This window comes from Mytilus californianus, unplaced genomic scaffold (assembly GCF_021869535.1).
Source record: "Mytilus californianus isolate M0D057914Y unplaced genomic scaffold, xbMytCali1.0.p SCAF_19, whole genome shotgun sequence".
NCBI lineage: Eukaryota > Metazoa > Mollusca > Bivalvia > Mytilida > Mytilidae > Mytilus > Mytilus californianus.
The window spans coordinates 11,507,301-11,519,023 of record NW_026262667.1 but is presented as its reverse complement, the minus strand read 5'-3'; the positions used below and the strand labels follow the sequence as shown (position 1 = coordinate 11,519,023).

At 33.5% G+C, this 11,723-nt stretch overlaps 1 long non-coding RNA gene across 5 annotated transcripts; it reads right to left on the bottom strand.

Annotated features, from left to right (window-relative positions):
• Positions 1-393: 393 nt before the first annotated feature.
• Positions 394-9,896, bottom strand: LOC127726934 (uncharacterized). Of its 5 annotated transcripts, none has more exons than XR_007993706.1 (4): positions 9,759-9,896; positions 5,679-5,880; positions 2,752-4,351; positions 394-2,687 (listed from the first exon to the last, which is right to left on the bottom strand). It is a non-coding gene; the product is annotated as an uncharacterized LOC127726934 (long non-coding RNA). The 5 variants fall into 5 exon arrangements; XR_007993705.1 differs by having other exon boundaries at positions 394-2,944; positions 3,009-4,351; positions 9,759-9,895; XR_007993707.1 differs by having other exon boundaries at positions 394-2,880; positions 3,009-4,351; positions 9,759-9,895.
• Positions 9,897-11,723: the final 1,827 nt, after the last annotated feature.

Below are 11,723 nucleotides of genomic sequence, written 5' to 3'. Positions count from 1 at the left end.
GTTTTACATTTTGTTATTGTGTGGCTTTTTATAGCTTGCTATGCAGTATGCGTTTTGCTCATTGTTGAAGACCTTTGATTGCTAACAATATTTTTTTTACAAATTTGGATAGACCGATGGATTGATTGGCGTTTAACGCCAATTTAAGCACAATAAGCTATTGTTTGATGCCAGCCTTTATTGATGGAGGAAACCAGAGTTCCCAGAAGGAACCACCAACTTTCGACAGGAAAATTGACAATCCTTTTCAATTAAGATTGAAGTCTAGCGCACCTGCCACGTACGGGGTTCAAACTCGTAACCTCAGAGTTGGCTGGGTAGTGATACAGCAGATTAACTACTTAGACCACTCGGCCACCGAGACCCTAACAATTTTGGAATAAATAATTGATGTTTAAATTTAACTTCATTTAATTAGATTTGTCATCAACCTATCAAATAAACTTCAATTACATCATAAATATCAATCAATTCAGCAAGATTATTAGCCATATGTCACATTTTACTTTTTATAATGTGTGACACAACTCAAGTTTTGGCAGATTTCCTGTGAGTGTAATCGACCAATGAATAAGAACTGCATTTATAATTTAAAGGAACTGAAATGTAATTTTCGCAAAAGCAGTTTACTTAAATATCAACTGATGAAGACAATTTTTCAACAGATGAATTTAACTCCTTTAATCAATAGCATTGTTTGGTTTATCCAGTCGACGCAGCCGGTCTTGCTTCTTGCGTAGTTAATCCTGTCGACGCAGCCGGTCTTGCATCTTTCGTAGTTAATCCTGTCGACGCAGCCGGTCTTGCTCTTTGCGTAGTTAATACAATTCCCTTAGTTTTTGTTTGTTACCAGGATCGTAATTGAATAATGAGATTTGAACATCAAAATACTACAGTTGCCTTAAAAACAACAAAAACATATATATGTTGGGATAACATATTGTGTTCTTTACAAAACTGTTGTAATTAAAGTAAAACTGCTATATATTTGCAGCAGGTTACAATAAGTAAATGTTAAGCGTAGTGTACAAAGAAATGTTAATCACTTCCACAACAATAGAACTCAACATCATTTAACGCTGTGTCATCCCCATTGCCTTGAGGACTCTCCAGCTTAGTTCTCAGGCCACATATAGCACTTCCTGCTGGACAACTCTGACTCCAAGCCCCGTAAACACCCCAAAAACCTCTTCCACCAATGACGCGATAATGGTAAAAGAGGCGATGATGGATAAACTCATGACAAATAAATGTTACATAGTTGGCTGCAGTGTCATCTCCATTTCCCTGAAAATATAAGTGTTTAGCGCTTAAAATATTAATACATCGTATTTCAACTAAAATACAGTTTTTAAATCACCGTGTGGGAAGTAAAAGTAGTTATAAAAAGGTAGGTACAGAAAATGCCATTATCTTAAATTATACAATTGTACCTTATTAGTATCATAATACATTGTTTTATATTTTTATTTATTTATTTTAAGTTTTTTTTCAAACTTCGGCCAAGTTTAACGAAAGGCCCAACAACATAATCAGCCAAACAAACTTTATCAGATCAACTCATAAAGGAACGATCGTTGTCATGGATCACTTTTCAAACATTCGACCTCAAATAAAATTTCAAGCCCCGCCCAAGGACACCTGTGAAAAAGAAAATACATACTTGACGATCGAAAGTTTTTCTGCGTCAGCGGGCTGATTGCGAACACAATAGGGCTTGAGTATCCTGTTGCAATTCTAGCTTATATACATGTGTAAACTAAATTTATATTATTTTGTGCAAAATTCCTGTGTTGTAAATTTTCGAATTTTATAACAAAGGATCTTAATTGTTTTGACGGCTATATATTTAATCAACTTATCCTCTCAAATAGTTCTGGATTAAGCCCGTGCACATTCTATCTGTTAAAATACATAATTATGTGTTTACGTTGAGACAACATTATGAAATATGAATACAAGATCTCGGTGATGTTTTAAAAGGTAAATAAGACCGTAATAAATGACAGAAAAATAACCAAAATATAAACAAGATTTTAAGTAAATATGTTCGTGCAATAAATTGTTCAAACTCATATTTTATCGTCCGCATGTCACAACCTTTCCCTTCCAAAAACAATGAGGTAAAACTCAGTTTGTCCCCACCCGGTCTTAAATGTAAAAAAAAAACCTCTCAATATTTCGTTAAATATTGTTTATTCTTGACAATAATTCAGTTTTCGTGCGTAAATTAGAAATAGTAGCAATATCGTTCATAGCTTTGAACTATGTTCAATGATACTAAACCCTTTGCAAATATGAATCTACACATACAAAGTATTTAAAAAAAAAAAAAATTTACATCATGGCATAGTCTAGTAACTTTTAAAAGCAAGGAAGCTAGGATTTGGAGATTCTTCTTTGGATCGGTGAAATTTTGAAGTAAAATGTTTCCGGATTCAATTTACTTGATTTTAACAAACAGTATCCCTAAATAGAAGGGTAATTACCATCACCTTCCCCCTGAATCCGCTAATGCATTATTGTTTACATATCACGTCTTGATTATATTAACAGAACCTTCCCTCTGAATCCGCTAATGCATTATTGTTTACATATTGCGTCTTGATTATATTACCAGTACCTTCCCTCTGAATCCGCTAATGCATTATTTTTTACATATTTCGTCTTGATTATATTACCAGTACCTTCCCTCTGAATCCGCTAATGCATTATTGTTAACATATTACGTCTTGATTATATTACCAGTACCTTCCCTCTGAATCCGCTAATGCATTATTGTTTACATATTACGTCTTGATTATATTACCAGTACCTTCCCTCTGAATCCGCTAATGCCTTATTTTTTTACATATTTCGTCTTGATTATATTACCAGTACCTTCCCTCTGAATCCGCTAATGCCTTATTGTTTACATATTACGTCTTGATTATATTACCAGTACCTTCCCTTTGAATCCGCTAATGTATTATTTTTTACATATTTCGTCTTGATTATATCACCAGTACCTTCCCTCTGAATCCGCTAATGCATTATTTTTTACATATTCCGTCTTGATTATATTGTTTCCTGTTCATTATTAACAACGGCATATCAATGAAATGTGTTTTAAAAAAAGGTTAAAACGACTAATAGCAGAGCCCTCATTTTTGAAAGAAAACGAGTTTTTTTTTTATTGCTTTATGCATCTTTTTTTTATAGAAAAAAAAGTTCGCTAATTCTTCAAACATTCTTTTCTTACGATAGATTTACTGTAGTGTGAAATTAAAAGACACATTTGCATTCCATTAAAGTCATATGATACAAATTTAAAACAAAAGTTGAATATGTTGTACCAAGTCAGAAATACGGCAGTTGATTTCCATTCGTTTGATGTGTTTGAGCTTTTCACTATTTGATAAAGGACTTTCCGTTTTGGATTTTCCGTGGAGCTTGGTATTTGTGTTATTTTCATTTTTTTATACTTGAATGGCCAAGTTTTATTATAAGACAAATGAACGTGGACTTTCTTGTAAAAGAAAATAATTTAACTGATCAAAATCTTCAGAAATGTACTACTATTGAATTGTTGTCTTCTCGTACTTTCAATTTTGTATGTTTTTTTTTTATCTTATTCGTATAGAAAATAATGGACGAGATTTTACTTAAGATAACAGATTAGAATCAAGAATATAACTTTCCAAATTCCTGCTATCTAAATGCATTCCATAATTCTAATAATCTTGTCCTTTTTTCTTGGATTGTAACATTACTGAATGCGACTTATCACCGAATAAGCAACACGACGGATACCACTAGTGGAACTGGAGTTGCTTACCTTTCCACAGGACCAAAATTCACCATCGGATTTTTGTTTGGTTCCTGTTGCTCAATATCTTTTTTCTTTCTGGATAGTGTTTTTTATTTGCTGTTTGTCTATTAGTTGCTTTTTTAACTTTGTGAATGTTTTTTCCATGACTTACAGTACTTTGTTTCATTATCACATTGTCACATTCTCCCTCCGTTTTCTTAAAGTACACATGCACATTTGAAAAATATTCTGAAAAGTCATTAGAGTTTTTCCTTTTAATTTTTCTTATCAAAGCTTACATTCATATTAGAAATAATAGTTGTAATGCATCTTATTTTTGGAATAAAATTCCTGGTAATCTTCAACTTGGAGAGAGAAGGAGGTTAAGAACTGTCTTTTGCTATCACAGGTAATCAATCCTTTCCAATCTCCCCAAGGACCATACCCAGATGATACGGTAAATCTGTCATCGGAGGTAGTAAATCTGGTACTACACAATAATTCTATACCATTCAGGGAACTATCGTCTTGCCAGAAATATGATCCTCTTCTTGGTTCAATCTGTATCAACATTGCAATAAATATTATCTCAGTCTTATTAATGTTATTATTATCATTATTATTATTAATGTCCATATTATTTTTGCGTAGTTTATTATGATGATGACGATATGTATTTATAGTTTTTCTTCAGATCCTTTCCTTGCGTGTGACTCGTTATTGTTAATCTGGTTCAACAAAGAATAGACATACTAGTCTCCTGTCTATATCTATAATGGTTTATAATCTGTGTTGGCAAAACTGATATCCTTTTCCATTTCTAATTATCATTAGCAAATATTATTACAACACAAATTGCAGCTGTATCTTTATTTTGACTGTAAAAGATTAGTAATGCATTGTTTAAAAATACCTTTGCTAATACGCCGAGCGGTCAAACATTTACAATTGATATACTATAACTGACATAGGATCATTTCGCAAAGACCAAGAAGTTCGCTTTTTTTTCTACATCAAAACCCTCCGAGTGCATAGAGGTTCAAGTATCATTTGATCATGAAAAAAGTATTCAAATGACATTTTACTCTTTTCCCCGAATGTGACCTACCAAATTAGACTTGTACTTACATGAGCAACACGACGAGTGCCCCATATGAAGCAGTATCTGCTTGCCCTTCCAGATAACATGTGTCCGCCCCCAGGTTTAGCTGGGATTCATCTTGCTCAGTCTTTAGATTTCTATATTGTGTTCTGTATACTGTTGTTTGTAGTCAGATCGTTTTTTCTTTTTTCTGCCATGGCACTGCCAGTTTGTTTTCGACTTATGAGTTTGAATATCCCTTTGGTATCTTTTGCCTCTCATTAACAAGTGCTTTCACGGTGAAAAAAAAGAAGATATCTACATTGTAAGACGTTCCAGCGGTGCTCTAAAAGAGTATAACAAAAAATACTGAACTCCAAGGCATATTCAAAAAAGGGGGAAGTCCATAAAAACTGACAAAATTAAACGCTATAAATCAACAGAACAAGTTAAAAACAACTGTCATATTCCTGTCTTGGTACAGGCATTTTCAGAGGAAAATGATAGGTTAAACCTAGTTTAATAGCTAGCTAAACCTCCAACTTGTATGGCAGTTGTTTATAGTTCTGTTATATTGAAAAATTTGGGTCATCAACCTAAACTAACTTTTGAAAATAAGAAAAGTGTCAAGCCAAACCCAGATATCTTTTACATTGCATGGATAGTATTAAACTTTTTCCAAAATTGTACATCTTTTCGTCAAATGAAGTTTTCTCAAGTATGTACATAAAACATGATGAGGAAACATCAGAATTAACAAATGTTTACCTTTCTTATTAAACAGCACTGTTAAATATGATAGTTTACCTTTAATCTATAACCACTAGCAAATTGTCCATCTGGACAAAAACTTGGTTCTTGCCATTCACCACAGCGGCCACCGTTTGACACACTTAATGTTCTGACAACACTTCTTGGAAGAGTGGCATAACAAGCACATACTAATAAGCTGAATAACAATAATCCTCTACACATTCTTGATTGATTCGAATTTGTATCGCTGTTAAATCTTAAATTATAAATACATTCTGAAATACATGATGTTCAATTGCCTCAACATTATCTGTATTGAATTGAATACAAGCACACATGATTGTGGGTTAAAAATGAATGAATTGTCAACCGAAACAACATTAAGGCCATGTTTTGGTCCAAGAAAATAAAGTTTTTGAAAACAATTTCAAATTTGCACAAAATGTTTGGATATGCAAAAAGTCAAGAAATATAAATTAATTACATAAACTTTTTGGTTTAATGACGTCATGATTACGTCATAAACTGCACCGTTTTCATGAAAACGAAGAAAACTGCAGAATTTATGCAATTTTTCCTCGTTATGTTCATTGTGGAAACAGTGTGCAGGCAAGAAACAACAAAAATAATTTAAGAGAAGCTTTGTTATAACTGATGACACAATCTCACAAAATATAAAGTTGTTTCACATACTTTGCCAATCTAATATGTACTTTAAAGTTGATGTAAAATAAGGAAAATCAAGAACTTTTACAAAATATACAAACTTCGTCATGTTTTGTTGCCATGATAACTCGTTAAATGTGTAAAAAAAAATATTTTCTATATGCCTTATACCTTAGTGTAGTAAGAACAAACTTAAGAATATGTTTGATAACCTTTAAATTTGCACTTATATTTTAGCCAAATAAGGGCCTTATTGCCCCTACTCCTTTGCACAAAACCTTTATAGGCTGCAGCATACTCATACATGGAAAGACCTACATTTGAATATTCATACACAGTATGAGACAAAACAAACCAACTTAACATCAGGTCATTAGAACAGGAATACTATAGTAGTCAAGAGCAGCAAATTGTGCACAACTCGGAATGAACACCATGGTGTGTCAGAAATTTTGAAAAAAAAATCATTGAAAAGGGAAAGCCTAGAAGAAAAGAGGAAAACAAACAGATTATACACAATTTATTCAAGATCCAGCATGATCTCATTAACTTAGATCGTCAACAATATCTCACTTCAAACGATACCCATGCCAGAGGTTAAAACCGTTTCTACCACGAAAGAAACGTAGTCGCCTACGAGCAATCATTCTTTCAAAGGCTAACCGGGGACTGAACCAAAAAAGGCGGAACATACCAAGGGAACATTCAAACTTTATAAGTCGAAGAAAAACTGACGACGCCATGACAAAAAAGGAAAAACGATGAACAGACAAAATGACGACTAGACAACAAAACACAACATAGAAAACTAAAAACCGAGCAACACGAACTCCCAACATAGAAAACTAAACACCGAGCAACACGAATCCGCCAAAATCCGGGGATGAACTCGGGTGCTCCAGAAGGGTAAGCAGAATCTGGTCAACATGTTGCTCCCGTCGTTATGATCATGCAAGTACAAATCCGATAAGCCTCATTCTGTGATGTCACAATTGAGGACAAGAGGGCGGGGTTGTGGTTACGACAATATGTGTGCTCACCAATGACACAGATTCTCCAAAACGGTCAACCAATGGCGTCCGTAAAACTTCTGAGGAGATGAATTCAATTTCACCAATGAACTCATCATAGATACAAGTAACCAAGTTGAACTCTTTATCAAGAAAATCATGATAGGAAACTCAAGCTGTGGAACATGGTATCAAAAAAAAAGTAAAATAACAAAAATATCGAACTCCAAGGAAAATTCAAAATGGAAAGTAGTCCTCTATCAAATGGCAAAATCAAAAGCTCAAACACATCAAACGAATGGAAAACAACTGTCATATTCCTGAATTGGGACAGGCATTTCCTTATGTAGAAAATGGTGGATTAAACCTGGTTTTATAGCTAGCTAAACCTCTCAAATGGGAGATATATTCTCCAAATGCAGACGCTGATAAAATTTTGATACAAAGAAATGGAAAGATCCTAATTGGGAAGCTAAAAATTATCCCTTTTATGTGAAGCGTTGTTCTTAACCGACCCTCATTGTCAATTTCTAGATGAAGGTCAGGATATGTGGCTAAAAATATTAGTAACTGTATCTGTGGTATCATTTATTTCAAGTTCGATTGGATAAATGCATTACACATCGTCATCAAACTTTGAATTATTCAGTGAGAGGAAATAATCTATATCGCGGAACGGATAAAGCTAGCTTCTTTTAAGAAGCTCCTATATGAAGTATGTCTTAAATGAATCAATGATAATCGGTAAAACAAGGAGCATAATTGATTCCCACTGGAATTCCGATTGTCTGTTAAAAACACCTTCTCAAATCGTAACAAATAAGTTGTCGATAAAAAAAATCAAGCATCTTGTCTTTAGTTTTCTATGTTGTGTTTGTGTACTGTTGTTTGTCTGTTTGTCTTTTTCTTTTTTAGCCATGGCGTTGTCAGTTTATATTCGACTTATGAGTTTGAATGTCCCTTTTGTATCCTTCGCCTCTCTTTTAGTGTCTTTTTTTGCTGTGGGGATATATAAACACCCTGCAACGTCCGGTCTGTGTTTTTGTTAGATGTTTTTTTTGCTTTGTATCGATTTGATGAGTTAAGCCCTTTTCAACTGATTTTTATGGTTTGCTCTAAAGTTGTAGTGTTACACCACTGTCCCATGTTAAATCCCGCCACATTCTGAATGTGCCTGTCCGAAATCAGGAGCCTGTAATTCATTGGTTGTCGTTTGTTGCTGTATATCATATTTGTTTTTCGTTCATTATTTTGTACATAAATCAGGCCGTTAGTTTTCTCGTTTGGATTTTTTTACATTTGTCTTTTCGGGCCCTTTGCTCATTGTTGAAGGCCTTACGGTGACCTATAGTTGTTATCTTCTATGTCATATGGTGTCTGGTGGAGAGTTGTCTCATTGACAATCATACCACATCTTCTTATTTTTACAGGCAACACCATGATGTTCACAATTCAAAGTGTTTAATATAATTGAGAATGTTTGATATATCGTTTCTTTAAGTTTTCTTTTTTTTTAAACTGGATTCGTTTTTAATTAGGATTTTATGTTATTATTATATACATTTTTCCATTTATGAACTGTATTTTGTTTGCTAACTGTACTGATACACAAAATACAGGGTTAATTTATTTCATTGATACCTTTTATACGGATGCCATCGCGAGTTAGCTGAACGTTATGGAATATTTGTTTCACAGATGCGGTCGGATATGTTTCAATTGTCGTACAATCCCGTCCTTTTTCCTCAAATGACCATTCGAATTAGACTTATAACTAGGTTTGTACTTACATAAGCAACATTGCCTAGCAACATGTTGAGAAGGATCTACTTACCCTTCCGGAGTGCCTGAGATCACCTCCAAGTTTATGGTGGGATTCGTGTTACTCAATCTTTAGTCTTCTTTGTTGTGTTTTGTATACTGTTTATCTTTTGATCGTTTTTCATTGCCAGCTTGTTATCGACTTTTGAGTTTAAGTACCCCTTTGGCATTTTTCGTCTCTTTATTTTAAGATTGTCTCATATAAACATATCTCATATTGTACTGTCCAATGTGTGACTCCGTAGACGGTCTTTCGGGCATGGGGTTTTGGATACAGGTTTTTTTTTTTCATTACATTATCAATATAGGTTTTATGATTGTATTTTGAATGTAGTTTGGCCTAGTTTATCTCGTTTTGTTCAAGACTGGCGGGTGTCAAAGAAGGAGAACTTTGATGGTTTATTATAAATGATAATTACAGCTATTCATTTCGGTTTTTATATTACACATAATATAATGATTGGTTCTTTATTCGTAAAAAATCCGTTGTCCTCTAATTTATGTTGCGTAGAAGGTAAAATTTATATTTGTTAATTATTGTATCTATAATATTGATATTTAGTTGTATCTAAATCAATGAAATTACATTAGTGAAGTGGGTACCGTTTCTGATATAGTCCACAAATTTCAAGCTTACCTTGTTTAGTACTGTTCAAACCGCCTTATGGTTATAACCAGATGTCATTCCATAGATATAATTAAATACCATTCAAGTTGTTTTTTCCGTTTCGTGACCATAAGATTTTCTTTAAATTATTAATGTTCTGGTTCCTCGAAAATTACTTAATTTGGCATCTTATTTCAAGTGTATATCGTCAGTTGAAGTATAATTTCCTCTTCGTGATCTTATACTTTAACCAAACACTCATCGTGACATTTTCGGTTGTACCATGAAATATAAATAAATATTTTAGAAAGAGATGTTTGTAAATAAAAGTCTGAAGATTTGTGAAACGATACTGATAAAAGATAATATATAGGAATAATTTCAATAAAATATCGTAGAGACAAACGTTTCGGCACGACAATGGCCTTCGTCAGTGTCAATCTGTCTTTTCAAAATGCAATTACGGAATCTTCTCATTTACTAATTTTAAATCAGTAATCTTGAAAGGTATATATCAAACTTAATCCAAAACGCGTGGGTGCATATCTATACATAAGAAACTGTCAAAATATAAGTGTATTCATGTTTAATATTGGATATAAAGCAAAAAGATACCACTGAAATTTGAAACAAAAAAGTCAGCTATGCCTCTCGGTTTGTGAAGTATATTTAGTTCCTTTATTCAGATTATTTCTCAGTACTTTCCTATGTACATCACTGTATTCAACCATCAGAACTTTAATCAAGTCATCGAGGTTGTGGTCAGACTGTTTTGGTTCACTGTAAGATATAGATTTTTGTGATATCGCTCCTATGGCCATATTGGAGATCACATACCAAATATTCTTGAGTGAAAATAACATAAAACTTTTGCAGGTCACATTGCAAAATAGTTTATGGATTATTGGGGGCCTTACTGACCAATGTTGATGAAAAGATGAATTTGTGTACAGCAATTGGAGCGTTTGTCACCACACGAACTGCATTTTCCAGACCCAAAACTTGGCTTAGACACTTCCAACGTTTCAGTAGGTTCCTCAGGCTATTTGGTTGGTTGAAAATTATCAGTGAAAGGGGGCGGGTCCGGAAAGATATTGGATATTATTATACCTCAGTATGTTTTTTCTATATAAAAAAGAATGAAATATTTGTGCTATTTCATTCCACAGACTATTTGCCAGTCAATAGTTTCAAAGACTATTACCCCGGTCAATAGTTTTATAAACATATTTCCCGTACTTTTCATACTAATTTTTCATTGGACAACAATGACGTCATCGACTATTCTGCTTGGATTTGTGCGCTTGGCAACGTTAAACTCTGAATTATCGTAAACGTTATAATCTGTATGTATCTGTCGTAATTTCAAATTAATATATTACTTACCAGAAGCAATTGAAAAAGAAAATCTACGCGACATATTTTAAGAACTAAAACATGTAATGTATGGTATTGGTCTGTCGTCGTCTTCATAATCTGGGATTGCTTTGGTGTACGGTAAAATATTTTAGCTAATAATTATCAGATGCACGGGAATTTTTACACAAGGATTCCTGATTACAGTAAATAGATTATTGACAAATACCACACAGGGAAAAAAACCTGATAGTTCATGTTGTACATGTCTATATGATCATTTTTTTTTTTCAAGTGGTGTATGTAGTCTTTTTAGAAAGTTGTTTTGTTCGGTATAATAACACACTTAATGACTGGCTTCGCCTCGAGCAATAGTTGGTATCTCAGGGACAACAAACTTGCTATTATCCTCATACCCAGTCAATAGGTGTATACTATTGTACTTTTCCGAACAGATTTCCAATGCTCCAGAATGACACTGAACTGCTTTTTATAGATGAGTGGTAAATAAGAGCACATGGAATCATGCAATGGTTATTTTCGTATTCGAACATCTTGCTTCTTGGAATATTCTTCGCTTTCTAAAAACATTGCTTGATAGTCTGATGTTTGTAGCCCCGTCTCTTCAAGTGGGTTTCC